Source organism: Podarcis bocagei (genome assembly GCF_964188305.1).
Source record: "Podarcis bocagei genome assembly, chromosome: 9".
Taxonomy (NCBI): Eukaryota; Metazoa; Chordata; class Lepidosauria; order Squamata; family Lacertidae; genus Podarcis; species Podarcis bocagei.
This window is the reverse complement of record NC_138134.1, coordinates 25,605,949-25,632,319: the sequence shown is the minus strand read 5'-3', so window position 1 is coordinate 25,632,319 and position 26,371 is coordinate 25,605,949. Positions and strand designations below refer to the sequence as shown.

The 26,371-nt window shown below is 43.1% G+C and overlaps 1 long non-coding RNA gene across 1 annotated transcript; it reads right to left on the bottom strand.

Moving 5' to 3' along the window:
* Positions 1–13: 13 nt before the first annotated feature.
* Positions 14–25,371, bottom strand: LOC308595171. The gene is made up of 4 exons (XR_014011846.1): positions 25,357–25,371; positions 6,165–6,267; positions 489–4,737; positions 14–148 (listed from the first exon to the last, which is right to left on the bottom strand). It is a non-coding gene; the product is annotated as an uncharacterized lncRNA (long non-coding RNA).
* Between the last annotated feature and the right edge of the window lie 1,000 nt (positions 25,372–26,371).

Below are 26,371 nucleotides of genomic sequence, written 5' to 3'. Positions count from 1 at the left end.
AACTAAGTCAGGTGAAAGAATCAGTATTTAATACACAGGTTACCGTCCTTTAGTAAAACTCTTTTAGCATCCTATAAATAACCTACCGGGTCGCAAAATGTAAGAAACCCATACAATAACAAAAGAACTCTTATTGATATGGTGTCTACTATGTGGCGCTGTGGGTTAAACCACAGAGCCTAGGGCTTGCCAATCAGAAGGTTGGCAGTTTGAATCCCCACGATGGGGTGAGCTCCTGTTGCTCAGTCTTTGCTCCTGCCAACCTAGCAGTTCGAAAGCACATCAAAGTGCAAGTAGATAAATAGGTACCACTCCAGCGGGAAGGTAAACGGCGTTTCCGTGCACTGCTCTGGTTTGCCAGACGCGGTTTAGTCATGCTGGCCGCATGACCCGGAAGCTGTACGCCGACTCCCTCAGCCAATAAAGCGAGATGAGCACCACAACCCCAGAGTCTGTCACGACGGCCTAATGATCAGGGGTCCCTTTACCTATGGTTGGAGTATCCTCTGACAATGCAGTCGGCCACCAGATTCAAGATTTAGGAGAGGGACTTAATGAGCAGCTTTTAGAAAAAATGAGGAGGAAGGACTTTGGTTTGCAGTTTGGTGTGTCCACTGATAGCAATAGAGATGCTCATCTAACCTGTTATGTGTGGTTTGATGATGATCTAAATTAAATGGTGGAAGATATTTTTTTGTAGGGACGTAAATGTAGGAGTAGCAGGCGAAGATTTGTTTGGAATTGTGGACAACTTCATGACAGTAAATAAAATAGACGGGGCTCCTTGTGTCGGTGTGTGCATCGATGGTGCTCATTCTGTGGCAGGCTGTTACAATGGCCTAAAAGCACTCATTCTCAGCAAAGCCCCTGATGCAGTTTTTACACATCATACTACCCATAAGGAAGAACTTGCTTCTCAGCATTTGAGTGCTGATTTGAACAAAGTCCTGCAAACAGTGCTAGATGTGGTTAACTTCATCCAAACTCAACCTCAGAAAGCTAGATTTATCAATAAAATGTGTTGAGATTTAAATGTTGTTCTTGAACTTGCTCAAGAACTCCATTCTTACCTTGACCAAGAAAACCATGCCAGTGCTAAGTGTTTTCTCGATGTGGACTTCTTGCTGTAAGTTGCCTATCTATGATATTTTCAAAAAGCTGAACTTGTTCAATAAGTCTTCACAAGGGAGTGAAACTCATTTGCTTAGACTCGCTTGTAAAGTTTCGGCCTTTGAAAATAAACTTCTTTGGAAGAGAAAAACTGAAGGAGGATGAATGGACTGCTTCCCAGTTCTACAGCAAGAGAGATACTATTTCACTAATTACTGGACATTTAGCTCATCTCAGTGCCCATTTCGATAAGTACTTTTTTGAAAATGGTGACAGGTTTCAGTGGTTTCAAGTACTTTGGTACTGATCCTCCTTCATATTTAATACTGTACAAGAGGAGGAACTGATACAACTTTCATCAGACCCTTAACTAAAAGCAAAGCTTAAAGACACACTAGTGCCAAAATTTTGGACTTCAGTAAAGCAGGAGTTCCCAACATTGAGTAACAAAGCACTGAAGATAATGATTAATTTTGCAACATCCCGTCTATGTGAGTCTGGGTTTCCAGCCATGGCTGTCATAAAAAGCAAATACAGCTCAGGATTTGATGTGGAGAAGGAAATGAGAGTAGCAGTAACTACATTGGTCCCAATATTTGAAAAGCTGTGCAGCAATAAGCAAACTCAGGTTTCTTGCTAATAAAAAAGACTGACATTTCATGTGCCTTATGTTTTTACTGAACCTTTTTTAAAAAATGAAGACTAAATGGTTTATTGTATTATATCTGCTTCAAAATGCAACGTTGTATCTTTTTCCCATTGGTATATTCAGATTTTCTTAATTTTTTTAAAATTTAAATTCGTTTTCAGTTTTCCCCAGCTTACAAAAATAATATTTAGCAGGGCAATGAATGACTCATGATTTTTAAAAAAATCCTTTTCAAAGCTCTACTGCCTGAATGTTAAGCCTTAAAAATGATAGCTAAAACCGCTAAATGATGAAACAACACAAGTTTTAACCAGGTACAGGGGAATCTCAACTTGCACACAATCTACATGTGTGTTTCTGTGTGTACACATTCTGAAAAGGGGTGGGGGAGTAGAATGGAGCTGAGACACAGTTGGGGAATATTTCGATAGTTTCAGGCGAAAGGTTCAGTGACTATTTTTAATGATGCCATAAGTAATGTAAGGGAGAGCTGCAAGAGATATTGGGAGTATTTATTATGCTTTGCTCATTGGTGAGTTCGTTCCAAGACATTCTTTTTTCCTCTACTATACCATATCGATCTTTTCAAGGTAAACTAGTGACTAATAGCCAGCCCTAAGTGTTTGCCATTTTGATAAAGATTACATCCAAGCACAGCCTGTTTAGCTCTAAACAAGAGTGGTGTAGATCTTGAAGATACAAAGTTGCATTGCTTGAACTTTAATTGAAAGCCAATTTATTAGTTTAATGTCACACATTTCCTCCCACTTGGCAGTGTCCAACAATATAAACTCCACATAAGAATTAAGAATAATTTTGTTTCCTAAAGGCTAAAAGATAATGTGAATTATTGAATAAAGAACATCTCACAGTCTTTTTTTTTGGGGGGGAGCATCACAGAAAAGTCACTGTACCTTATGCATGCTGCCTTTGCTTAAGGGGGAAAGCCTCCTCCCTTGCTTTGTCTAGGAAGCTGAGGAACTACAAATGCAATCAGGCATTGATATATAGCAGGGGTGGCCAACTCCCAAGAGACACTGATCTACTCACAGAGTTAAAAACTGGCAGTGATCTACCCACTTTGGGGGTGCAGGGCAAAAATGTTGAGCTTTTTTAGAGGAGCCAAAGTTGTTGAGCTGCTTTAGGGGGAGCCAGTGATCTATCACAGACATGTCAGGAGCTCAGCCTACATTCGATAGGACCCTGGCAGAGACACATACCCGACTGGCATGTTCTCTCCTTCCTGGTCATTCGGGAACTTCAAAAGCTTTCTTCTGCCCGAACATCACAGCGACTGATGCCAACTGACACCGGCGCACTTAGGGATCTGCAGAGTTTGTGCAGTTGCATAACAGACCTTAGCAACTCAGCATTTTGGCTAATCTACTTTATTTACATATAAACACACACGGAGCACTGCAACATGGCTCCCTGTCTAGCATCAGACAGCAAAGAGAAAAAGAACAAAGGACAATAGTCCCACTTCATGAAACACAGTAACACAAACATTCTGTCTCTGTCACTTCCGACTTTGTGGAGTCAAAACATACCACGTCATGTGAAAGACAACAATCCCATGACTGCAATCATGGAGCAGGAATTCAAACATCACGTCCAATGATCTACCAGTAGATCAGGATCTACCTGTTGGACATGCCTGATATACAGCATTAAATTGCTTTGGTGCTGGAAAACATGGCTTGATCTCATGTGCTCCTGCTACAAAGATATTGAAAGCGTTTGCTTCACTTAGCTACAGTGGGTCACTATCCAAAAACAGACAAACACTGGATTTTACGTAATTATTTGTCCAAGCAAGCTAACTTCCAGCTGGTTTGTGATCCTGGCACATTTGGATAAACCATAAAACGTTCTGTATTTCCTGGTTACGTGTTGGCTTGCCAGATGCAGATGCTTCTGAAAATTCGAGCAGGTTCATACACACAATGCCAAACTGGTTTGGTGTTGCACCTGAGCCCACCCCAGCCTCTATAAAAGGCTAGAGATCAAAGTCATTATCTTCATTATTTTCCATTTGTGGTTGGGATGAAAGCAGTAGAAAAAGGTATGGCAGATAGCTTTTGCTGAAGTACCACTGTCCTGAAACTGGTTGTCTCCAGATGCAAAATTAACCCTTATTTGCCAGTACACAAAGAACTTGTCATATTCTGATTTGTGGAACCTTGATGAGAAGTAGCCAAAACTTTACAAGACAGACTATCTCACCATTGAATTTTGGTATCAAAAGGTGTGGCACACAAAAAAGTTAACACATCAGCTCAGGATTTCCCAACAAATTGCTTTTATATACCGTAGTTGTCCTTACTCAATTTGTTACAACCTTCTCAAGCCTCAAATAAGTGCAGTTCATTCTACACTTGGCATTTCTGTTGAACTACGCTTTACTGTAATTGCCTTGATTGAAGGTTGTCATTGTGACTAGTCTTTTGGTACCCATTTCCTTTTGAATAAGTTTTTAATGTGGAAAAATAAGGAGTGGGGCAGTGGAATCCACTTGAATTTACTCCTTAGTGTGCCATTCAGCACTCCCTGGAGAAAAAACAGTAAGTAATAAATAGATTTTATTGGTGAGGAAAGTGTCCTTACTTTACAAATGGTTGCTTTGTTGGAGGCTGCTTCCCTTGCTTTGTTTTCCTTACATAATCTTTTGTCAAGATAGCGGTCTAAGTCAACTATGGAAAAATGCCCTGTATATAAAGAACAGAGGTTATTCTTGATTGTTTGTCTCTGTACAGTCAAGGCAGCACACAAAAACAAGTGCCTTCAGCTTTAGAATTTATTTACATAATTTACATAGGATGCACAGAGAGCCAAGTCAAGGTTGTTTATATATCTGTTTGGTGTAAGACATGACCTTAACTTGCATCAATACAGCATTTTCTGAAAAGTGCACATAACTTTCTAAAGCTTTTTGGCAGCAGACGTCATCAAGCACGGCGGAATAAAACCTGCTTTGGCTGAAAAACAAGCAGAGGGAAATTCCATATAAATTCCAGATAAAGTGAGACTTGAAGACTTCGGTATGTTTACCTACATCAGATCAGTTGACTCCCCCCGCCCCCCGCCGAATTATTCCTCTTTCATCAAGCTTTGCAAAAGCCGAACATGGAAAAGTTATGAACTGCTCCATTATGCTGGCATGCAGTAAAAAGGTAAAGGGACCCCTGACTGTTAGGTCCAGTCACAGATGACTCTGGGGTTACGACGCTCATCTCGCTTTACTAGCCGAGGGAGCCGGCGTACAGCTTCCAGGTCATGTGGCTAGCATGACTAAGGCACTTCTGGCGAACTAGAGCAGCGCACGGAAACGCCATTTACCTTCCTGCTGGAGTGGTACCTATTTATCTACTTGCCCTTCGTGCTTTCGAACTGCTTGGTTGGCAGGAGCTGGGACCGAGCAACGGGAGCTCACCCCGTTGCGGGGATTCAAACCGCCAACCTTCTGATCGGCAAGCCCTAGGCTCTGTGGTTTAACCCACAGCGCCACCCGCATCCCATGCAGTATATTCAGTACCCATGTATTATTCCTGTTTGTCAGACTCATGGTGGAAAAGGGCTCAGTGTTTGAGCCTGACCTGCTAAAAACTATCGGCACCTTCCCATCAACCTTTCAGAGAACAATTATTATGCAGTCCAACAACAGTGAGATACAAATGGAAAGACAATGGTTTGAAAGAACCAAAAAGCCGCCAATAAGTAAGGTATACCAAGCATTCCACTTTGCCAGGCAGCTTTTTGACATGGAGAAAATGGCTCCATCACTTTCAAGCGACCAACTCAAGTTCCAGCTTTCAAATGGAGACAGGGAGATAAAATGAGCTACTCAGCGCCCCTACAAATCTGAGCTTCAGACGTTGGATTTGTATGGACACTGTGTTCCACTCATGCTTACAAGGCTCTGTATAATCATGCTGAATATTATCAACATCCTTGAGCCCTTGTCATTGGTTATTTACAGTGTTTCTGCATTTTTCATTGAGCTTCATCCTTAGCGCATTATCCCCTCCCCAATGCTATTCATAGACTTTTTGCTATTAATGCAAATAATACGTTTATGAAGATGAATTCTTATGCATGTCTTAAGGTTTTCAAATTCAAAACAGTATCACAACATTCAAAGTTATTTTAACTTTTGTATGTTTTTAAGCATGGGTATAATTTTTTTCTTGTTTATATTGTTTTACCTTTTGTATTAAATGTTATGAAACAAATACACTGTAATAAATATCTTACTTAAAAAAAACCCCCAACCTAAATGTTTGTTAGTTCAACTCTTTATTCCTTGATGCAATCAATTCATTTCCAAACCATTTTAAGATGCTCGCTATGACAAGTACTATGGCAAAAAAAAGAGGCCTTAAATAATATGGAGTGCTTGTCATACCTTGCTTATTGATGGTTCTCTTTAATTCATCTGATTTTCTTCATAGTTCAGGTTTCAATACTTAGATGACTCAGTCCTGCAGTAATTTGAGTAGAGAAGGGGGCTGAGAGAGAAGAGGAATTGTCGCTTGTAATCTGAACATTTTTAAGCAGTTACAGCCACAATGGTAGAGCTGAATTCATTTCTCTCTCTGTCAGACCCTGAAATTAGTTATCCATGCTTTTATTACCTCAGGATTAGATTTACCACTTGGATTGCTTGAAAAAGTTTTGCATATAATTGAGTATCAAGGAACGTGCTTGCTGCATTCTTGTGGGGAGTGGGGAATAAGCTTCACAATGCCTTGCCTTATTGCTCAGAGAGGTGAAATAGCTACATTTCTTGTCAGACAAGCATGATATTTAATTAAGAAGTGCTTTCTAAGTCTTGTGAAGCCCATACCTTGGCATCATGCTTGCTTGCTTGCTTGCTTGTTAAGCTGGCAAATATCCACTGTGGCAAATACCTTTGGGACAGGTTCGATAAACTCTCAATTCTCAAGCCTTTTGAAAATATATAAATTTGAAATGGGATTTTGAATAGTGTTCTGCAGTGCTTTCTCAGCCTAAGGAATTCTGAAGGAAGTGAGGCCAGGGTTGGGCTGCTAGCTACAACTCCACTAGTTCCAGAATGGTACAGTTAGCTTGGCCATATTAAAAATATATATAAAAAATCCCTCCATGATGGCCAAAATCCCAAGAAAAAAGCCACATGGAGGGGAATCACAGAATCAATCACTAATAATTTGATCCATGGCAGAGAAAATGTTTCATTGTCTCAATATGGCATCTAGCACACAATAATTCCTCAACTATGATGCAAGGAAACTGGGATTTGTGAGAGATCTCACTCCTACAGTAGCCAGCACAGTTTAGTACAGTCGTACATTGGATCCAGAATGCCTTGCGAGTCTAACGTTTTGGCTCCTGAACGCCGCAAACCCAGAAGTGAATGTTCTGGTTTGCAAACGTTCTTTGGAACCCAAACGTTTGGCGCGACTTCCGATTGGCTCCAGGAGCTTCCTGCAGCTGATCAGAAGCCGTGCCTTGGTTTCCGTTCGACTTCCAAGGTACCATTGTAAAGGAATATTTACAAACAAACTGTAAACGGATAAGAACATTGGCAGGATTATTGCAATAACCTGCAGTTTCATAAGAATATATAGATAAAAAAAGAATAAGTTGAGAATATGCAGGAAATGTAAAAATAAAAAATTAAGGCTCTGCAGAAAGAGGAAGTTGAGTTTTTAAATATTAGAATGATTGTAAAATTTACAGATTTTTCTCTTTTGAAATAAAATTATATGAAAATGATGTGTGGATGGTATATTACACCAGTACAGATAGCAAAAATGTATAAAACCAGGTCAAACATATGTTGGAAATGTAAAGAAAAAGAAGGGACTTTTTATCATATGTGGTGGGAATGTAGAGAAGAACTGAGTGAGGAGCCAAGTCAACAATTGGTAGCCAGTCTGGGTGCAGGAACCAGAGTCGCCACGCAACAACAGCTCTAAAGGAGAAGCAGTGGAGAAATGTGGAGAGCAAAGAGGGTACAGTGGAACCTCGGTTCTCGAACGTAATCTGTTCTGGAAGACCGTCCGACTTCCATTAGAAAACTGAGGCGCAAAGGGCTGTTGGCAAATTCAACTGAGAAAATTGAAAAACACGCAGCGGAAACCTTTCGACTTCCGGGTTTTCGACATTTGGGTTCCGAAATGTTCATCAGCGGAGATGTTCAAGAACTGAGATTCCACTGTACTTTGCCTTTCTATTTGCTACTTTCCCTGATTCTGTCCCCACAGCTTCTTTCTCCCTCAGTGGGGTGAGGACCAAGCACTCTATTGCCTGCCCTTTGGGGGTGTGGTGACCATGTTTCTCGGATCTGAATAGATTGTAAAATGCCAGGCCTAAGCTAACGAAGCTCGTTTTCTTTGTCCTTCGGTGAATTTCATTTCAGTCGCGTCACAAGCCGAAATGGTAATTGTGTGAACAAGTTTTAAACATCTTGAACTGACGGACTCCAAGACCCTCCTTCCTTTAATGTGTTTCGTCTGGTGGACTCTTGATGCTTTAAAAGCAAATTAAGTTTTCTATCCCTGCGAGACATTTGGCATTTCATTTAAACTATGGTGCAACAGCAAAGCATGTCACTTATTTCAAGAACTTCGCAGCCATGGGGTCTTATCGGTGGATTTAAGAAGCGAGCAGTGGGGCTCATGCCAAGCCCTTGGATATAAATTCCAGATGTGAATTCAGCTATAACCCCATTCTTAGAGGATGGCCTAATTTAAATGACAGTATACAAAACAGTACATTGTGTGCTGCTCTCCAAAAAGCTACCAAGCACTCCTCCTCAGTGTTTATGTATTCCAAGATATTAGAGAAGTATTAGAGGAGTCAAGATTTAATGTGATGTGTAAAGTTTCTCACTCAAAAAGAGGACAACTTGACAGATTGTCTGGGGGGGGGGGGAGGAAATGGCAGTTAACCAATGTTTGTCCTTCAAAACAACAGACTAGAGACTAAAAGGAATTGGAGAAGGGAGGGTACATTGTTTTGAAGTAATATGCCAGAAGGAATATTGGCAAATACATTACTAGGATGGTTTCAGCTGTGCATTTTATTATTTTGAAACCCATCTTTTATAGCACCTATTTATGGCAATATTTGTTATCTCACCCCTTGACTTCACAACAATGCTCCCAAGGTGAACAACAATCCCAGTTTAAAAAAAATAATAATTTCAATTCCTGATCAACAAAACTGTGGATAAAAAAATAAAACCAGAATACAAGGGCAAGTCAGAAACACCAGCCACAAATACTTTATTGCAGTGAGGAACTGCAATACCTAACAGATATAAATAGTGAACATGTTACTGAAGAATGTGTCAGAGTTCTCACTGAGCCTGACTGCCACTGCTAAGAAAGCTCCAGCCCTTTTCTGTCATTCAGTGCATGTAGCTAGCCCCACCTGCTAGATGCCAAGTTGGTCAGTCAGGTCTCCTGCTCCCTTGGCAGGAGCATTGCAAGTCAGACAAATTCATGCAGCTTTGGGGCATACCAGCAGATTGTACAATCCTCCAAGGCAGTATTTACTGGTAAGTGGCAGAACTGAAACAATTGTTGCAGGTTGCATTCGTGGGTGGACACATTAAACCTCAACATAGTTGCCACGGAAGTAACCACGGGACAAGGGTGGAATTGGGAGCATTTATCAAGGAGAGAGGAACCAAATCTATCGTCATCTTTACCTTCTATATGGTCTTCCTTTCCACTCTGGGAAAGAAGAAACCCTGAATTTATTGTCTTGTCTGTACATCCTAACTATATATACAATTTGTGATTATCCTTTGACCTTCTCCATTTGACACCTCTTTTAAATAAAAAGAAAGCATTGCATATAATGGAAACTAACCACAGTACCACACACACACACACACACACACACACACACACACACACACACACAATTACTGCTGGAATGTGAAAAGCAAATACCAAAGTGTTTGCCTGGATTGTTTAAAGAGAGAACACAGAGGAGCCCAGTGTGGAATCTGCAGAACAATTCTGCACCGGCTGAAAGTCATCATGGAAGCAACTCAGTCTTCCTTGGAAGAGAATTTAAAGTGCTGTGTTTCATAAACCAATTAAGCCCATGCTTCTTGGATTACGTAATTGTATAGCTTTGGTCAGCCTAAGTCAGGCATAGGCAAACTCGGCCCTCCAGATGTTTTTGGCCTACAACTCCCATGATCCCTAGCTAGCAGGACTGGTGGTCAGGGATGATGGGAATTGTAGTCTCAAAACATCTGGAGGGCCGAGTTTGCCTATGCCTGGCCTAAGTCAAGAGCTGGCATAAGGCTATGCTTACCAACTGGCCTGGGGCTGAAAGGCTTGACCCACATCATTCTGGTGTGCAGAAATGAGCAGGGGAAGTATTTCATAGAAAAGAGGTAAACATTACCCTTCTCCAGACCCTCCCTTCACCACGTGTCCATTGTGCAAGGAGAAGGAGGGTTCTGGCTAGTCAGGCCTCCAGCAGCTGCACATTTAGCAGCCATGAGAAAGAGGACCTGCGTGTACACATCTGTCCATGCACCAAGCTGTTGTGTGTGAATTAGAAACCTGGCCAATTAAGTTGGAGCCTTAATGTATGTTCATATATATGCACACAGGCAGCAGCTGGGGCCACGTTTGGCTTGCATGTCACGGTTGGCTATTCTCAGCCCATAAAGTTGCTCTTCAACATCAGGGTAGGTTGAAAAGCTGGCAGCCTTCCCAGGTCGAAGTTAGCTGGTTTGGAGGTTGAGGTTGTAGATATTGTTGCAATAAGTGGACTTTTGACCTGCTAAGATCAGGTTTGTAAGTATTGGGGCATAATACATTCAATCGTTACACTCCTCTGCAGGAACAGGTACGTAGCTTGTGGGTATTGCTAGATCCTTTGCTGTTGCTTAAGGCTCAGGTAGCCTCAGAGACACGGACCACCTTCCATGAGCTTGGGCTGGTAATCCAGCTGCACCCCCATCTTCTGTTGTCTATACTCCAGTATACAGAGAGCCAGTATGGTGTAGTGGTTAAGAGCAGTAGACTTGTAATCTGGTGAACCGGGTTCGGATCTCTGCTCCTCCACATGAAGCTGCTGGGTGACCTTGGGCTAGTCACATTTCTTTGAAGTCTCTCAGCCCCACTCACCTCACAGAGTGTTTGTTGTGGGGGAGGAAGGGAAAGGTGAATGTTAGCCACTTTGAGACTCCTTCGGGTAGTGACAAAGTGGGATATCAAACCCAAACTACTACTACTACTACTATTACTCCTCCTCTTCTTCTTCTTCTTCTTCTTCTTCTTCTTCTTCTTCTTCTTCTTCTTCTTCTTCTTCTTCTTCTTCCAGTAACCTCTAGGTTAGATTACTGCAACACGTCATAAGTAGGGCTGCCTCCAAAGACTGTTCAGAAACTTCAACTGGTGCAGAATTCGCTGGCCAGGTTGCTCAATGGGGCAGGGCAGTTTGAGCATATTACACCAATATTGGCCTGACTGCACTGGCTGCTAATTAGTTTCTGGGCACAATTCAAAGTGCTGGTCTTGACCTAAAAAGCCTTAAAGGCTCATGAGTGCAATACTTCAAGAACCACCTCTCCCTGTATGAATCAACCTGGACCCAGTGAGCATCGCCTAAGACTCTTCTTCATGTGCTGCCTCCACAAGAGGTCCAGAGGATGGCAACACAACTATGGGCCTTTTCTGCAGTGGATCCCCATTTGTGAAATGCTCTCCCCAGGGAAGCTTGCCTGGCGCCTTCATTATACATCTTTAGGTGTACAATGACAAAAACGTTTCTCTTCAACCTGGCCTTGGGCTGATTAACAAGTCTACATCCTTTTAAATGTGTTTGTGGGAGGGTTATCGGTTTGTTCTTGCTTTTCTTATGTACTTTGTGATTTTGTTCTGCTTTTATGCTGTGAACATCCCTGAGACCTTTGAATGAAGGGCGGGATGCAAATATAATTAAAAATAATAATTACCAGTATGTAGAAGAGGTAAATGGGGCAGTCAGAGCTTCTGCTGAGGTCCTCCCTTCTCCATAGTGTACCTGTCCTCTCATGGCCAGTATTTTTCAGTGCTTGCAACTCTAATTTAAGAGCATATTTTTCATATAAGCACCAGGAGATGCTTGTTTTTCGTGCTCTGACACCTGGCCTCAGGCTCTCCTTAGGTGCCGACAATCCCAGATTGCTCTAGTGCAGAATCCCCGCTGCTTCCAATTATGCTTCTGATGAACATTCACGCAGCCAGATCTGCTTACAAAGAGAGATGTTAATTTTGATTTCTTCTTCTTCCTGCTTCAGAAACGAAAGCCTAAAGAGTTGAAAGGGAGGGCATGATACTTGTCCCTGGGCGGCAATTGGGTTGGTGTACACACGGATACAATATATAAATAAAAGCACACAATCCTGCACACCAAGAATGCTGCAAATGCTGCAGACAGTAGAAATTGTGTAAAAGGCAGATTTACGGCTTCACACATGTCACTGTATATTTTCACGGCTCTCAAAACAGCCGGTGAGAAATGGGGAATTTATTTGTTAAGTAGCAAAGGAAGGGCTGAATCCTAAATGAGTTTATGGCCTGCCTATGAAAGCATTGGAAACCTTTTCCCATACAGTGGTACCTTGGGTTACATACGCTTCAGGTTACATACACTTCAGGTTACATACACTTCAGGTTACATACACTTGAGGTTACACACTCCGCTAACCCAGAAATAGTGCTTCAGGTTAAGAACTTTGCTTCAGGATAAGACAGAAATCGGGCTCCGGCAGCGTGGCGGCAGCAGGAGGCCCCATTAGTTAAAGTGGTGCTTCAGGTTAAGAACAGTTTCAGGTTAAGAACGGACCTCTGGAACGAATTAAGTACGTAACCGAGGTACCGCTGTATACGGTTTTGAAAGTGGGAAATGGGGACATTTCTAGTGTCAGACACTGTGGAGGAGGCAGGCTGGCCAGTTGCAAAGAGGGACTGCGCTCCTGCACCTTTCGTGGTCCTACGGAAGAGTGACTCTCAGCCAGCCTAGCTTGTCACAAGATGTCATGAACTGACAGGACAACAGGGAGGAGGAAGAGGATCCCAGTGAGGGCACACCAGGGCAAGCAGGAGATGGAGAAGAAAGTACTTGCAGGGTGATGGTGAGGGAATGGGGGTCAGTGCACAGGAACCAGAGCAGTAGGACCCATCACCAGAGACGGAAGGGCCCTGTCTGCCCAAACCCGTTGTGCTCTGAGGCATAGGGAGCAGTGGGAGGGACACTTTAGGAGGCTGAGGCAGGCAAGGGGCCACAGCCCAGCTCCCTAGCTGGCCAGGTGGGGCTCACTAGCTCTGGGAGGAGGGGAGTGATTCCTCAGCTAGAGTAGGTCCAAAACAGGTGAGGATCACATGCCTCAGCATGCAAATATAAAACGCAGCAGAGCTGAGGTGCTGTGTCTGCTCAACTGCCCATATTGACTGAACCTCAGTTTGGGTGCTTCAGGATCTCTGCAGGACTGTGCCTCGGTTTGGACTTTGGACTGACCCTGGACATACTGACTTGCCACCAGGTAGGTCAAAGTTTCAGGATACACAAACTACATCTGCTGAAATTCCCATTTTTGCTCAGGTGCTAAAGGGACCAGCTTCTATGGTTCCAGAAGTGCTCTTAGGGACCCCTCAGGGCAACCATGAAAACATATTAACCCATCAGTGGTTATTATTCTGATGTGTTTGAGTTCCTTTCCTCACCCCTCCTCTACAAAATTCACAAGCTGGTGTCTCATATCCCAGTAGGTAGCAGAGACTGGTATGCTGAAGCTGTACTGGACCAGTGCATAGGTGAGAGGTGTTTAGACCAGGGGTGGGGAACATACGGTATTTCAGCCTGTGGGCCACATTTCCCCCAGGAAACCTTCTGGGAGCCATGTGATAGCAGTGGGTGGAGCCATAGGCAAAAGCAGGTGGAGCAATGGGTGTGGCTCCCTGTTGTCGTCTTGTTGTTGAGCAACAATGTGCAGGACTTGATGGAGTGGGAGGCCAGACAAACAGAAGAGTCTCTGAGGTGTACTTGACTCAGCATCCAAAGTCAGGTCCAGTCCTAGGGTCAGGTGAACAGCAGTCTGCATGGTCAGGCAGTCCAGGGGGCAGGGAATCCAGTGATCATGGGGCTTTCCAGTTAGCTTGATCTACAACTTTTAATGTCAGAATGGTAAGACATTATCAAGACTGGAGTATCATGTAAGTTTCTTAAAACGTTTTTGGGATTCCTCCTCCCCTGTAGTTCACATTACAGCACTGTCATTCATACATAGTGCCTTTGCATCAAATCATTGTGACATTAAAAACATGGATGTTCTGGGCTTTTTAGAAACAAGTAAGCCATTACTGATGGGGATTTTCAGAACAACAACTTAGGAGATGACCACATTTGCTATAGTCAGGGCAGATGACTCACCGATGTGATCGCTCAAGATTATTTTCATCTTGATGCATTAAGAAAAGAATATAGAGGGCAAAAATAAGTAGAGCATTACCAGATGTGTTTTTGTGAAGATCTCTCCTTTCCAAAACACACACACACACTTATTTTCAGTGGGCTGTTGTTGTTTGCACTCCTTTACAAAAGATCATGACACTGTTCACGAGTGGGCAGGAGTCAGAGTACAAAAGAGAGCATGGGCAAAGTCACAAATATACCCCACAAAGAGGAGAATGGATCCATGATTCCAGATATGAATGACAAACACACACACACTGCCAAATATCCATTACAGCAAATATCAAGTCTCTTTTTAAAAAAACAATTTGTATTAAAGCCTTTTCATAATACAATAAAATAAAAGAAACTAAATAAAAACAAAAACAGAGGGAAGGAGGGAGGGAGGGAGGGAGGGAGGGAGGGAAGGAAGGAAGGAAGGAAGGAAGGAAGGAAGGAAGGAAGGAAGGAAGGAAGGGTTCTCTCAAAGGTTACACACAGAAAGGGGTGGACCCTCCCAGCTCTCACCTGGTAGCTGCCAAACTTTCACCCAAGATGCTGGCATTGTAGAAGGAGATAAATATGCTGCTGCTAGGTGCAAATCCCATAGAACATTGCTGAAGCTGCAACTGATTAAAATAATGTGCTAACAGAAAAGGTTACAGGAGGATAGGTGGCCAAATGGAAAAGTGGAACTGCAGAAGTCATGCTGAGTTAAACTGGTGTGTTGGATGGAGTCAATTTGGAACTGACTCCATCCAAATTGGTTCATACCCATCTGGGCCTACCATATTTTTCCATGTATAAGACGCCCCCTATTTTGGGGGACTCCAAATTAAGAAAACACCCCTCAGCACTACCCATGTATAAGATGAGCCCCAATTTTAAATCTAATTTTTTGGTTTAAAAATCTAGTCTTATACACGGAAAAATATGGTATATTGACTAAACGTCATCAAGCAATCCCACCTCCCATATGCGAGTAAGCCAAGATAAGGGCTTCTGAGTAAATCTCAGGGGTTTCGTATTTGTTTTACTTTACACCGCTAAATTCTGTTTCATGCACAGATTGTTCAACAATGGTTGGTTTGTAAAAAAAATTTAAATTAAATTGGCAAGACAAGGAAGCACAATGTGACTTTCAAAAATTGTTACTGTTCATATTGACAAGTGCAGTTAGTTTATACAGAGTTGCTTAGAACGCAGTGGTTTCTGCGTTTGTGGGTAGCTGCAATACAAAGAGAGCCGTCATATCAGAGAAGAATGCAGCTCCAATACATTCACCTCTGCACCTGCACAGGTCTTCTTTATATAAACTCTCAGTTTCTTTGTCCTGTTGCAGCTGAAGAATGTGTGCATGTCAGCATAAAATCTGCTACACAGCACAATGATTCCACTGTATCACTAGATAGATGCTACATCGTGTTTATAAAATGGAACAGTTGAGCTGCTTGCAGTGCCCAAAGACATTTTGTTGCCTAAAATGGAGCCCAAATGGTGGCTGTTCCTGGCTAAGACTACTAATGTAAAAACCTTGCTGCACCACTCAGACATCAATTCTTGCTATCATCTACAGTGGTACCTCGCAAGACGAATGCCTCGCAAGACGAAAAACTCGCAAGACGAAAGAGTTTTTCGTTTTTTGAATTGCTTCGCAAGACGAATTTCCCTATGGGCTTGCTTCGCAAGACAAAAACGTCTTGCAAGTTTGTTTCCTTTTTCTTAAAACCGTTAATACCCAGGGTGCATTGCTTGAACAGTGTACAGTGGTGCTTCGCAAGATGAAAAATTCGCAAGACAAAAAAACTCGCAGAACGAATTGATTTCGTCTTGCAAGGCACCACTGTATCTTCCCTGCCCACTTCCACTGGCAGATACCATTGGGTTTTGCCCTACCATTAGGTAGAGTGAGTCAGTTGCATCAGGCAGCAGATTTGGGGTGTCCTGAAAGGACAGCAAATTGTTACTTATTTGATTTATTACTATATTTAGTAATAGGCTTTTAGGGTACTTTCCACACCACATGCCAGAATTATTTGGCCAGTCACGAGTCCTGTGAATCTTGACTTGAAGGAAGAATTTCATTGCCTCTTTGACTTAAGGCAGAAAAACTCTCAGACTTAGTTCTTCTTGGAATGGTAAGTCTGTGTCCGGGCTGTAGTACTCCAGATTCACTGAGGTCCAGCTTTGAGGGTCTTCTGGTGATTCCCTCACTGTGAAAAGTGAAGCTACAGGGAAGCAGGCAAAGGGCCTTCTCAGCTTTGGAATGCCCTCCTATCTGATTACAAGGTGATAAATAACTACACAACTTTTAGAAGACATCTGAAGGCAGCCCTGTATTGGGAAGTTTTTGATGTTTGATTATGTTTGTGTGTGTGTTGGAAGCCACCCAGAGTGGCTGGGGTAAAAAAAGGTAAAGGATTAAGTCCAGTCAAAGGCAAGTATGAGGTTGCAGCACTCATCTCACTTTCAGGCCAAGGGAGCCGGTGTTTGTCCACAGACAGCTTTCTGGGTCATGTGGCCAGCATGACTAAACTGTTTCTGGCACAACGGGACACCATGATGGAAACCAGAGCTCACAGAAACACCATTTACCTCAGCAGTGGTATCTGTTTATCTACTTGCACTGGTGTGCTTTCAAACTGCTAGGTTGGCAAAGGCTGGGACAGAGTAACGAGAGCTCACTTCGTCATGGGGATTCAAACCACTGACCTTCTGATTGGCAAGCTCAAGAGGCTCAGTGGTTTAGATCACAACCCAGCCAGATGGGTGGGGTATAAATGATAAAATGATTATTTTTATTTTTATTAAGTGCTTGAATGCCCAACCAAAAATAAAAAGACCCTTTCACATTGAACTAGATATGAGAAAGAAGAAGCCCATGTTTCTCATGAAACACTAGTTTTCAATGTATTTTCAGTCTGAGCACTACGTGCTAGAAAAGTGCATCCATTTGTACTAATGTTGGTTGGTTCATGGCAGCATTTTGAACCAATGGAATTGCTGAGTCTATGTGGGGCAGCCCCACATAGACCTCGTTGCAGTAATCCACTCTGGAAGTTACCGGAGCATGGAGTACAGTGGCTCAGTATTTTCTGTCCAAAAGAGGCTATAGTTGGTGACCCACTCCTAGCCACCAAGGTCACCTGACTCTCTAGTGACAATGTTGAATTCAGGAGTGCCCCAAGCTGCAGACCTGATCCTTCCAGAGGGATGCAGCCCTGTCCAGAACAGACCATCTCCCCACCTCCCAGACACGAGAACTCAGGGCACAAAACCCACCCGTCTTTTCAAGCTTCAGCTTCAGCTTATTGGCCCATGACCAGCCCATCATTGCCTCCAAGCACCAGTTTAACATGTCCCCTGGAGCTTCAAAAGGTGGGCATGGCCTGGGCCTCTCTCAGTCTCTGAGGGGACCTGTGTGTAGTTTGAACCTCAAGCTAATAAAGACCATAATGTGAGGAACAGTGGTGTAGCATGGGTTGTCTGTGCCCGGAGCCACACAGAGGGGGTGGGGTAGGAGGGAGGGAAACAGGCGGAGTACACATGTACATTCAACTGCCTAACAGCATCTCTGTCACCCAGGAGATCGCAGAGATAAGAAAAGAAGAGTCATTCCATCGTTTGGAGAGGTTACTCTCTGGTTCAGAAGGAGAAGCCATTTTCAATGGAACCCAGTGACGGAAGCACGCAGCTGTATTGAGGCAGCACTGGGTGTTGAAATTTTGCATCCCCTAACAATTTTGCCCCCAGGGCATCCACCTCTGTGCCCTCCCTCCCACTACGCCACTGGTGGGGAAACAGGTTTCTACATGCAGGTAAAGCTGATGCACAAAGGAGAAAATCCAGTATCCTGCAATTAAAATGCACCCAGAGTGCACCGTGCTCTGTGCACTACCTGACCCAGAGTTCAGCCATGAGGCCCTGCACTCAATTTAAGGACACTTCTTTTCATACTCCCCTAATTCGTGACTGCTGCTGTCCATCAATAGTGCCTGCTATAGCAGTGGAAAGAGCTCTATATGCACAGATTCGGTTGACCTCGTGATAGTTTACAAGCTGATCTTTTTAATGCTTGGCATTGCATTCTCAGAACCATTCTTCAGAGTTTGCTGCTGCTGCTATTGTTAGCCTGTCATTAATGACTGTTATATAAATCATCTGTTCTTCTGAATGACAGCACAATATGACTCAACCTTTAGATGCTGTTGTGAATTTTCTCTTGACGGCAGCTGCCCAAGAAAAAGCTAAATAAAGATTGGTGGCTTATCTGTGCTCTTGAAGAAATCCATGCATTATTATTTTTTAACCACAGTTCTGATTAGTTGTTGTTGTTGTTTGAAAAGAGGTTTTTGCATTTAGTCAAGATATCCCTTATCAAACCACTGTTTCAATGTATTTGTTTGCTTTTGGATAAGCTCAGGCGGGAGGAGGCCCCCTTTGCTACTAATATTTATAGTATCCTATCTTCAGCAGTTAACTGCAGTGGCGAGAAAATGTATTGTGACAAGAGATGAAGTTGCATGGGCTATTGCCATGAGTCATAAAAAGGTAAAGGTACCCCTGCCCGTACGGGCCAGTCGTGTCCGACTCTAGGGTTGTGCGCCCATCTCACTTAAAAGGCCGGGGGCCAGCGCTGTCCGGAGACACTTCGGTCTTGTGGCCAGCTGCTCTGGTGAGCCGGCACCAGCGCCACACACGGAAACGCCGTTTACCTTCCCGCTATAAAGCAGTACCTATTTATCTACTTGCACTTAGGGGTGCTTTCGAACTGCTAGGTGGGCAGGAGCTGGGACCAAAAGACGGGAGCTCACCCTGCCGTGGGGATTTGAACTGCCGACCATGCGATCGGCAAGCCCTAGGCACTGAGGTTTTACCCACAGCGCCACCCACGTCCCGCCATGAGTCATACTCTTCTGTAAAAGAAGCATAAACCTGCTTTCCCACTGTGTTTGGATATGGCCTGGCTATTGATTAAGGACAACAGGCACTGATAGGCAACTGACTTTTTTTGTGCAATAAAATTGTCATTTTCCAAAATAATAAAACTTTTAACGACAATAACTGGGTACAAGTCTAGTTATATAATACAATCTCCACAGAAAACTTGACATTGAGTTTGTAGTGTCATTTCAAGCATATTCTTAAGACATTAATATACAGAAATTTGAGTAGTTGGTGGGAGAGACATCTTATCTTCTTCCCCGGAGACCAGGTTTCAGCAAAGGTATCTCTCTTCAAAGCACCTTCTAAGCTCTAAGGTAGTCACATTCCAAATATGGTTGAACCATACCTCAAGGGGTAGCTCAGACAGGCAACTGACTTTGACAAGTAACATTTTGTGTGTGCACAAACACACATCTGGCTGAACATTCCTAATAGCTGCATGGGGGCAAGTGGATATTTTCCCATCACAGCTGGAAAAATGTGCACCTGTTATATTTCTTCCTAACATGCAGATGATAAAGGCATAGACTGTGTTCCTGTTGAAGAAAAGGTTGTTTACCCGAATATAGTTGGTTACCCGAATATAGAAGCAAGTCCAATATGTACAACTAAGTGTGAGATGCTGAAACAACAAAGACCACAGCTTAACACACAGTGGCAGCAGACTCTCTGGTAAGGTCCCTCCAGAGTTTTGTGAGAATCATTCTGTGTTTAATCATGTGTTGTTCCACAACAGAGAGGTGGCAAAGGCATCAAGGTGTGGTGCTTTCTAGAGAACTATTTCCTGAATGATACAACCCAAGGCTTTCCCTTCCAGGCAGTTTTAAAAAAGAAAAAAGCTCATGTCCAAAAATGGATTTATGGCATTCTTGTTGTGAAACGGTCAATAGTTCACAGCCACTGCATCCTTAGAACATGCAACGCTGAGCTGGAACAATGCAATGATCTTCCTAGACTTTCCATCCCATTTCACATCACAGGTGCCATCTTGGTTCAAAGGCCTAGGTTCATAGCTATACAAGCACCGGGAAATTGTTGCACAGCTAGATTCCCCAAAGGACACCAGGTTCTAATGAACAGACATCTGGTTCTTCTCAAACTGTTCTTCCAAATACCCAGAGACCTGGACAGTAAGGTAAAGCCGCCAAGTCAAGGGATTTTCTTGACTGATGACAGGATGGTTTAAACTCGGCCTGTATTAAGACGACAGTTCTGTGCACACTTACATAAAGGCTTGAACCTTAGAAAATAATGTGAGGAAGGAAGGCATGACCAATAGGGAAGCTTTAGATGTTTCATGTTTTATCGCATTATTATTATTATTATTATTATTATTATTATTATTATGTTGGGAGCTGCCCAGAGTGGCTGGGGAAACCCAGCCAGATGGGTGGGTATACATTATAAATTGTTATTATAAATTATTATTACAGTGGTAACTCAGTTTAAGAACAGTCCTGTTTAACAACAATTCGGTTTACGAACACCACAAAACCGGAAGTAGTGTCCCGGTTTGTGAACTTTACCTCAATCTAAGAATGGAATCTGAACAGTGGAAGGGCACTGGTGGTGGGAGGCCTCATTAGGGAAAGCGTGCCTCAGTTTAAGAATGGTTTTGGTTTAAGAACGGACTTCCGGAAGGGATTAAGTTCGTAAACCAAGGTACCAGCGTATTATAAACATTTTATGCATTGCATGGGGACTGTGCTGTTTCACAATACTAGAAGAAATGAAGGTGAACACTGAGAGAGTCAGGTCAAGCAAAAGAAAGAACTTCTACACACAGTGCCTAGTTAGACCATGAAATCTGCTGCCACAAGAGGTAGTGGTGGCCGCCATCTTAGACAGCTTTCAAAGGTGATTAGACAAATTCATGGCGGACAAGGCTACTAGTCATATTGATTATATTACCCTCCAGCATGCTATGCCTCTGAATACCAGTTCCTAGGGAACATCCGCTTGGCCACTGTGAGAACAGGATGTTGGACACAATGGGCCACTGAGGGAGATTAAAAAAAACCCAGTGTTTGGAGGCATGGCATTGCCACTGTGGCAGGCAGTCCTTGCCTTGCAAATTTCCATTTGAGACCAGTGCCGAATGCATAGCAGTCTCATAAGATAGGGCTAGCCAAAGCTTTAAGGCAGGCATAGACAACTCTGCCCTCCAGATGTTTTGGGACTACAACTCCCACCATCCCTAGCTAACAGGACCAATGGTCAGGGATGATGGGAATTGTAGTCCCAAAACATCTGGAGGGCTGAGTTTGCCTATGCCTGATTTAAGGGATATACCAAGAAAAAAAGCACACCAAGAACTCAGGCCAATGTAAGTTTCAGTAGTGGGAGTGGTCCCTACTCACAATTCAATAGTCAATAGTAACAAAAACTAATCCATTCAAAAGTATGTATTCTGATAAGGATTACAAACTCAAATAGAGATTACAAACTCTAACAGAGATTACAAACTCAAACTCAAAGAGATATGTATAACACAATAATTCATTACAAATATTTTCTCTTTTTCACTCAACAATAATGTTGATCCTTATAATTTATCAGCTTGCAGATGGAGACTCAGTTTCAATCATAGAGCAGAAGTCAGAAGTCAATTATGGATTAGAAACCAGGACAGGGCCCTGTTTCGATGTATTCACCTTCATCAGCTGGAAGTATCAACTGATTTAAGGGATATGCATTTACTTCCCTCTGCCATGAAGTTAAATAAACTTTAACAAAACAACAACACCCAAATATTCCATTAACTTTTACTTATCAGTTTTAACATATCAATGAGACAGTTTTAAGCTACAATAGTCCCCCTTGTCCCCCCCCCCGAGTCTATTAAAATATTTACATTGTAATAACTCAGGGGCTTGTCCCTCCTAACTGGAATGCCCATAAGTGGGTGAAAGTATTTTAGGGTAGGGTGAGACCGAAGTGATGTGACATGTAATTGATGCAAGGACCCTACAAGGTGAAGCCCAGGCCACCATAAATTCCAGGAATGCGGCGGATGTGACTCTCTCAGCATGCATAGAGGGCTGACAGAGTCTGACAGCTCCCATCTGTGAACAATAATGTGTAGAATGCAGAGCCCGGCAATGAGAACTGGAATATACCTATCGGACGTGAGGGGCTCTAACAATTTATGGTTTCTTATCAGCGACCATGGTCATGATTAGCTGCCACAGGACTTGGAATGAAACTTGGGAATTCTGAAGAGAGAGAAAATCCACAAAGCCTCTCTTGTTAGAACAGAGTAATGACTTCTGTGCACAGGAGAGAGAACCAGGCAGGAGATAATTTTCTTTTTTTCTGGCAGTTTACCAGTCAGTGCTCACACAAAGCCATCAAAATGGTATTCGGGTAAACCTACAGATACCTGGAACCAACGTCCATGGACATAAACATGCCTCTTCACTAGGGGTGGGAGAGAAGGTTATTTTCTAAAGCAAGCTCACACCCACTGGACATGACAGCTTTGCTGCGAAAATATTTCCCCCAAATGTTCCAAAGTTCCCTTCAAGCAGCGCTTTCCTAGAGATGACAAAAAGAGAGGTGAAAAATGGAGGCTTATTTTTATGCCCTTATGCTCAGCACCATAAGATAAGGCTTGCAAAGAACATGGGTATCTTGTAGCTAGCTTTGTTATAGCACTTGTCTTATTATAAACACAACTAAGAAACGTTCTCAGATGGAGGGATCCGCATACATCCCTCTTTGGCATCAGTAGGGCCATGAAGATTTATGTGGATGGTAAAATCCTGGCAGAATAGCTCCTGCAAACAAAAAACAAAACAAAACAAAACCTAGCTAAGAACAACTTAACATTCACACCCACCCACCCCTGGCTTCACCCTGTCACACACCCCTGTTTCCAACCCGCGCAACATATTCTCTTCTGGGCGAAGCACACACATTACACATGCTGAAGGTCACACCTAACTAATTACTGATTTTATTCTTGGAACCTGAATTTCACTGCCACAATTTGGCTAAGAATATCTGTTGCATTTCCTGAATTTACAAGTACTGTAGTGATTTGCTAAAGTTAATGCTGGCATGACTCAGAATGTTATCTTCTCTAGCTTGGAATGAGAAGTTCTGCTAGTAAGGCTTGTCTGCAATACAAATTGAGCACCATGTCCCCCCCCCCAATTTATTTTCAAGCATAGGAGCCAACTCCTAGGGTCCACAGGGGCTTCTGCCCCCACAATAAAATATTTGAGGGAGATGGGTCCTCCCCCCAAGTTGATGGGCATTACCATTCAAATGTGTGTGCACCACATCATTTGAGCGATTGTGTGGGGTGGGGCTTATCTGCCCCCCCATCTTTTATTCATGTTGGCACCCCTGTCCTCAAGCTTGGACAATAGCATAACTTTTGGGACAAATTAGCAGGAAGCCCTGGGATATGTAATTTTCCAGGGGACCTCAGTATCTGTTCCATTTCAGGGTCATGATAGTGTTTCCAAATATCAGAATCAGGCTCAGTAAAACATTTCCAGTACCGTGATATGTTTTTGCACAGAATTTACAGAGTACATCTGTGAATTTCCCATGTGGGTGAATGAGATTGTGGGAATCTGCCTTACAGACATATCCTATGAACTGTAGTTACTGCGGCCAGTTCTCAATGGGGCTTCCTGTCCCCTAGAAACACATTGCAGAACAATCATTAAAGGTAAAGGGACCCCTGACCATTAGGTCCAGTCGTGGCCGACTCTGGGGTTGCGGTGCTCATCTTGCTTTATTGGCCGAGGGAGCCGGTGTACAGCTTCCGGGTCATGTAGCCAGCATGACTAAGCCACTTCTGGCAAACCAGAGCAGCGCACGGAAACACTGTTTACCTTCCCGCCAGAGCAGTACCTATTTATCTACTTGCACTTTGATGTGCCTTTGAACTGCTAGGTTGGCAGGAGCAGGGACCGAGCAATGGGAGCTCACCCCGTCGCAGGGATTCGAACAACCGACCTTCTGATTGGTAAGTCCTAGGCTCTGTGGTTTAACCCACAGTGCCACCCGCGTCCCTTTAAAAGGAAAGTGGGGAATTATCCCAAATGTTACTGAGTGATTGGGGTCAAATTTGAAGTAACTAGCTTGAGGTGAAAAGTCCTGGCTGTCATAAAGTTTGTCTCCCCATCCTCTGATCCTTATGGTGTATTTGATTCCCTAAAAGCTGTCAAGCATAAAGATTCAGATTACCAATAACCCAGCAACATGCATTAATGAGGGATTAGATAGGGTTTAGTATCCCTTCTTGTTTGCTGATGTTCCTTGACAGGCTTTCTCTTCTGCTAATGCTCTTAAAATGTTCTCTAGATGCACAAAGAATCTTATTAAAATGACTGCTGATAATACCATTGTAAGGTGGGGTTTTTTTTTAGGTTTCAGTTTTCATGGCAACCTCAGATGATTTTTTTTTTTTTAACCAGCAATGAGAAAATTCAAAATGAATTTCAACAGGGACAAATGTAAGGTTCTGAACTTAGGCAGGAAGAACCAGATGCACAACTATAGGATGGGGGACACCTGGCTTACTAGCAATATACACGAAAAGGATCTGGGAATCTTGGTGGACCACAAGCTTAACATGAGTCAACAGTGTGATGCAGTTTAACACCATTCTAGACTAGAAGTACAGTGTCCAGATCAAGGGAAGTACCACTCTATTCTGCCTTGGTTAGAACACACCTGGAATACTGTGTCCAATTCTGGGCACCACAATTTAAGAAGGGATGTTGACAAGCTGGAAGGTGTGCAGAGGAGGGAAACCAAGATGATCAAGGGTCTGGAAATTAAGCCTTACCAAAAAAAATTTGGAGGTGGTTTTATACATTTTGGCTAATTTTACCGGAGTCAAATACCAGCGGCACATCATTTTCATGTTGTTCTCTTTATTGTAAATTGAGCCCTACACTGTCTGCTCCGGAGGAAGTCTTTACAACAACCCTGTGAGGCAGGAGAGGCAGAGACCTTGGCTCAAGGTGACCAATGTTGATCTGTATATGACATTTATGTCTGTGGGAAATCAAATGTGGGAGAAGCTTCCTGATGTAGACTAAGATGTCCCTATTTTCACTGGAGAAATGTTGGAGGGTATGCTTGTGGCGTTTGCCCGTTCGTTTGAAAAATGTCTGTACAGGTGGAGAGAAAGGGTTAATATGTAAACCAATAGGAAAGCCGGAGGCGGAGCCTACCTGTATATAAAAGGGCTTAGCCCGAGGTTTGAGTTAGTTGTTGGTAGTTGGTTGGTTGGTTTTAGTGGGTTGGTTGGTTGGGAAAGGCAGCTGGAAAAGCAGTTGGCAGGCAGTTGGAAATAGAGAGGCCGTTAGTGCAGTGGGTTCTCGTGTGAGGGGAGGTAGAAGAGGTAGAGACAGGATATAACTAAAGACTAAGAAGGTAAAGAGTAACAACGTTTGGAATGCAGTTAAAGTTTGTTTGTGTCTGAAATAAACTACACTCTTCTTTGTTAATTTGAGAACCTGACTGAGACTAAGTGATTTACAGGGGAGGACCTGGTTGGTGGCAGCGGATTAGTGGTGTACAGGTCAATAGTCTGTGAGACGACCAGGGGCTCCGTACAAACGCTTCCTGATGAAGACTAAGATGTCCCTATTTTCACTGGAGAAATGTTGGAGGGTATGCTATACATGATTTTGGTTTGAGGTGTGACCCACCCGGATCATAATCCCTGCGTTAGTTGAGGGCTTATTGTAATCTGGAGGACAGCAGTCTATGATAGGCTGCAGTAGAATTTGCCATGCATCTACAAGAGCAATTAGAACAATCCAATTGCTGTTCTGTTTTGGTATCCTCCTCTTACTCAAACTTGTTCCAAATTTCTCATTGTACCCTGTCAAACTCATTGTGGCTTGCCAGAAAACAATATGTATTCTGGAAAACACCAGAACATGCAATTACAACACACCACCCCCTTTCCCATCCCCTGTTCTTTTCGCCTGCCAAAACGTTTTGAAATGTTTTATTTTCGGACTACCTTTATTTTCCCCTCTGCATTGTCCGGAATATTTCTCCGCTCTCAAATACATCCATTAGTTCTGCCCCTCGAAAGGATTCCAGTTATGTCTGCTCTCTTTCTCTCCCCCCCCCCCCAAGGCTGCAGAGCAGCACAAACTTGGCAAGCAAACAAAGACCATTTGGAAACTATAAGAAAGGCGTCGCTGGAATGTTAACTCAGATTCAGAACCTGCT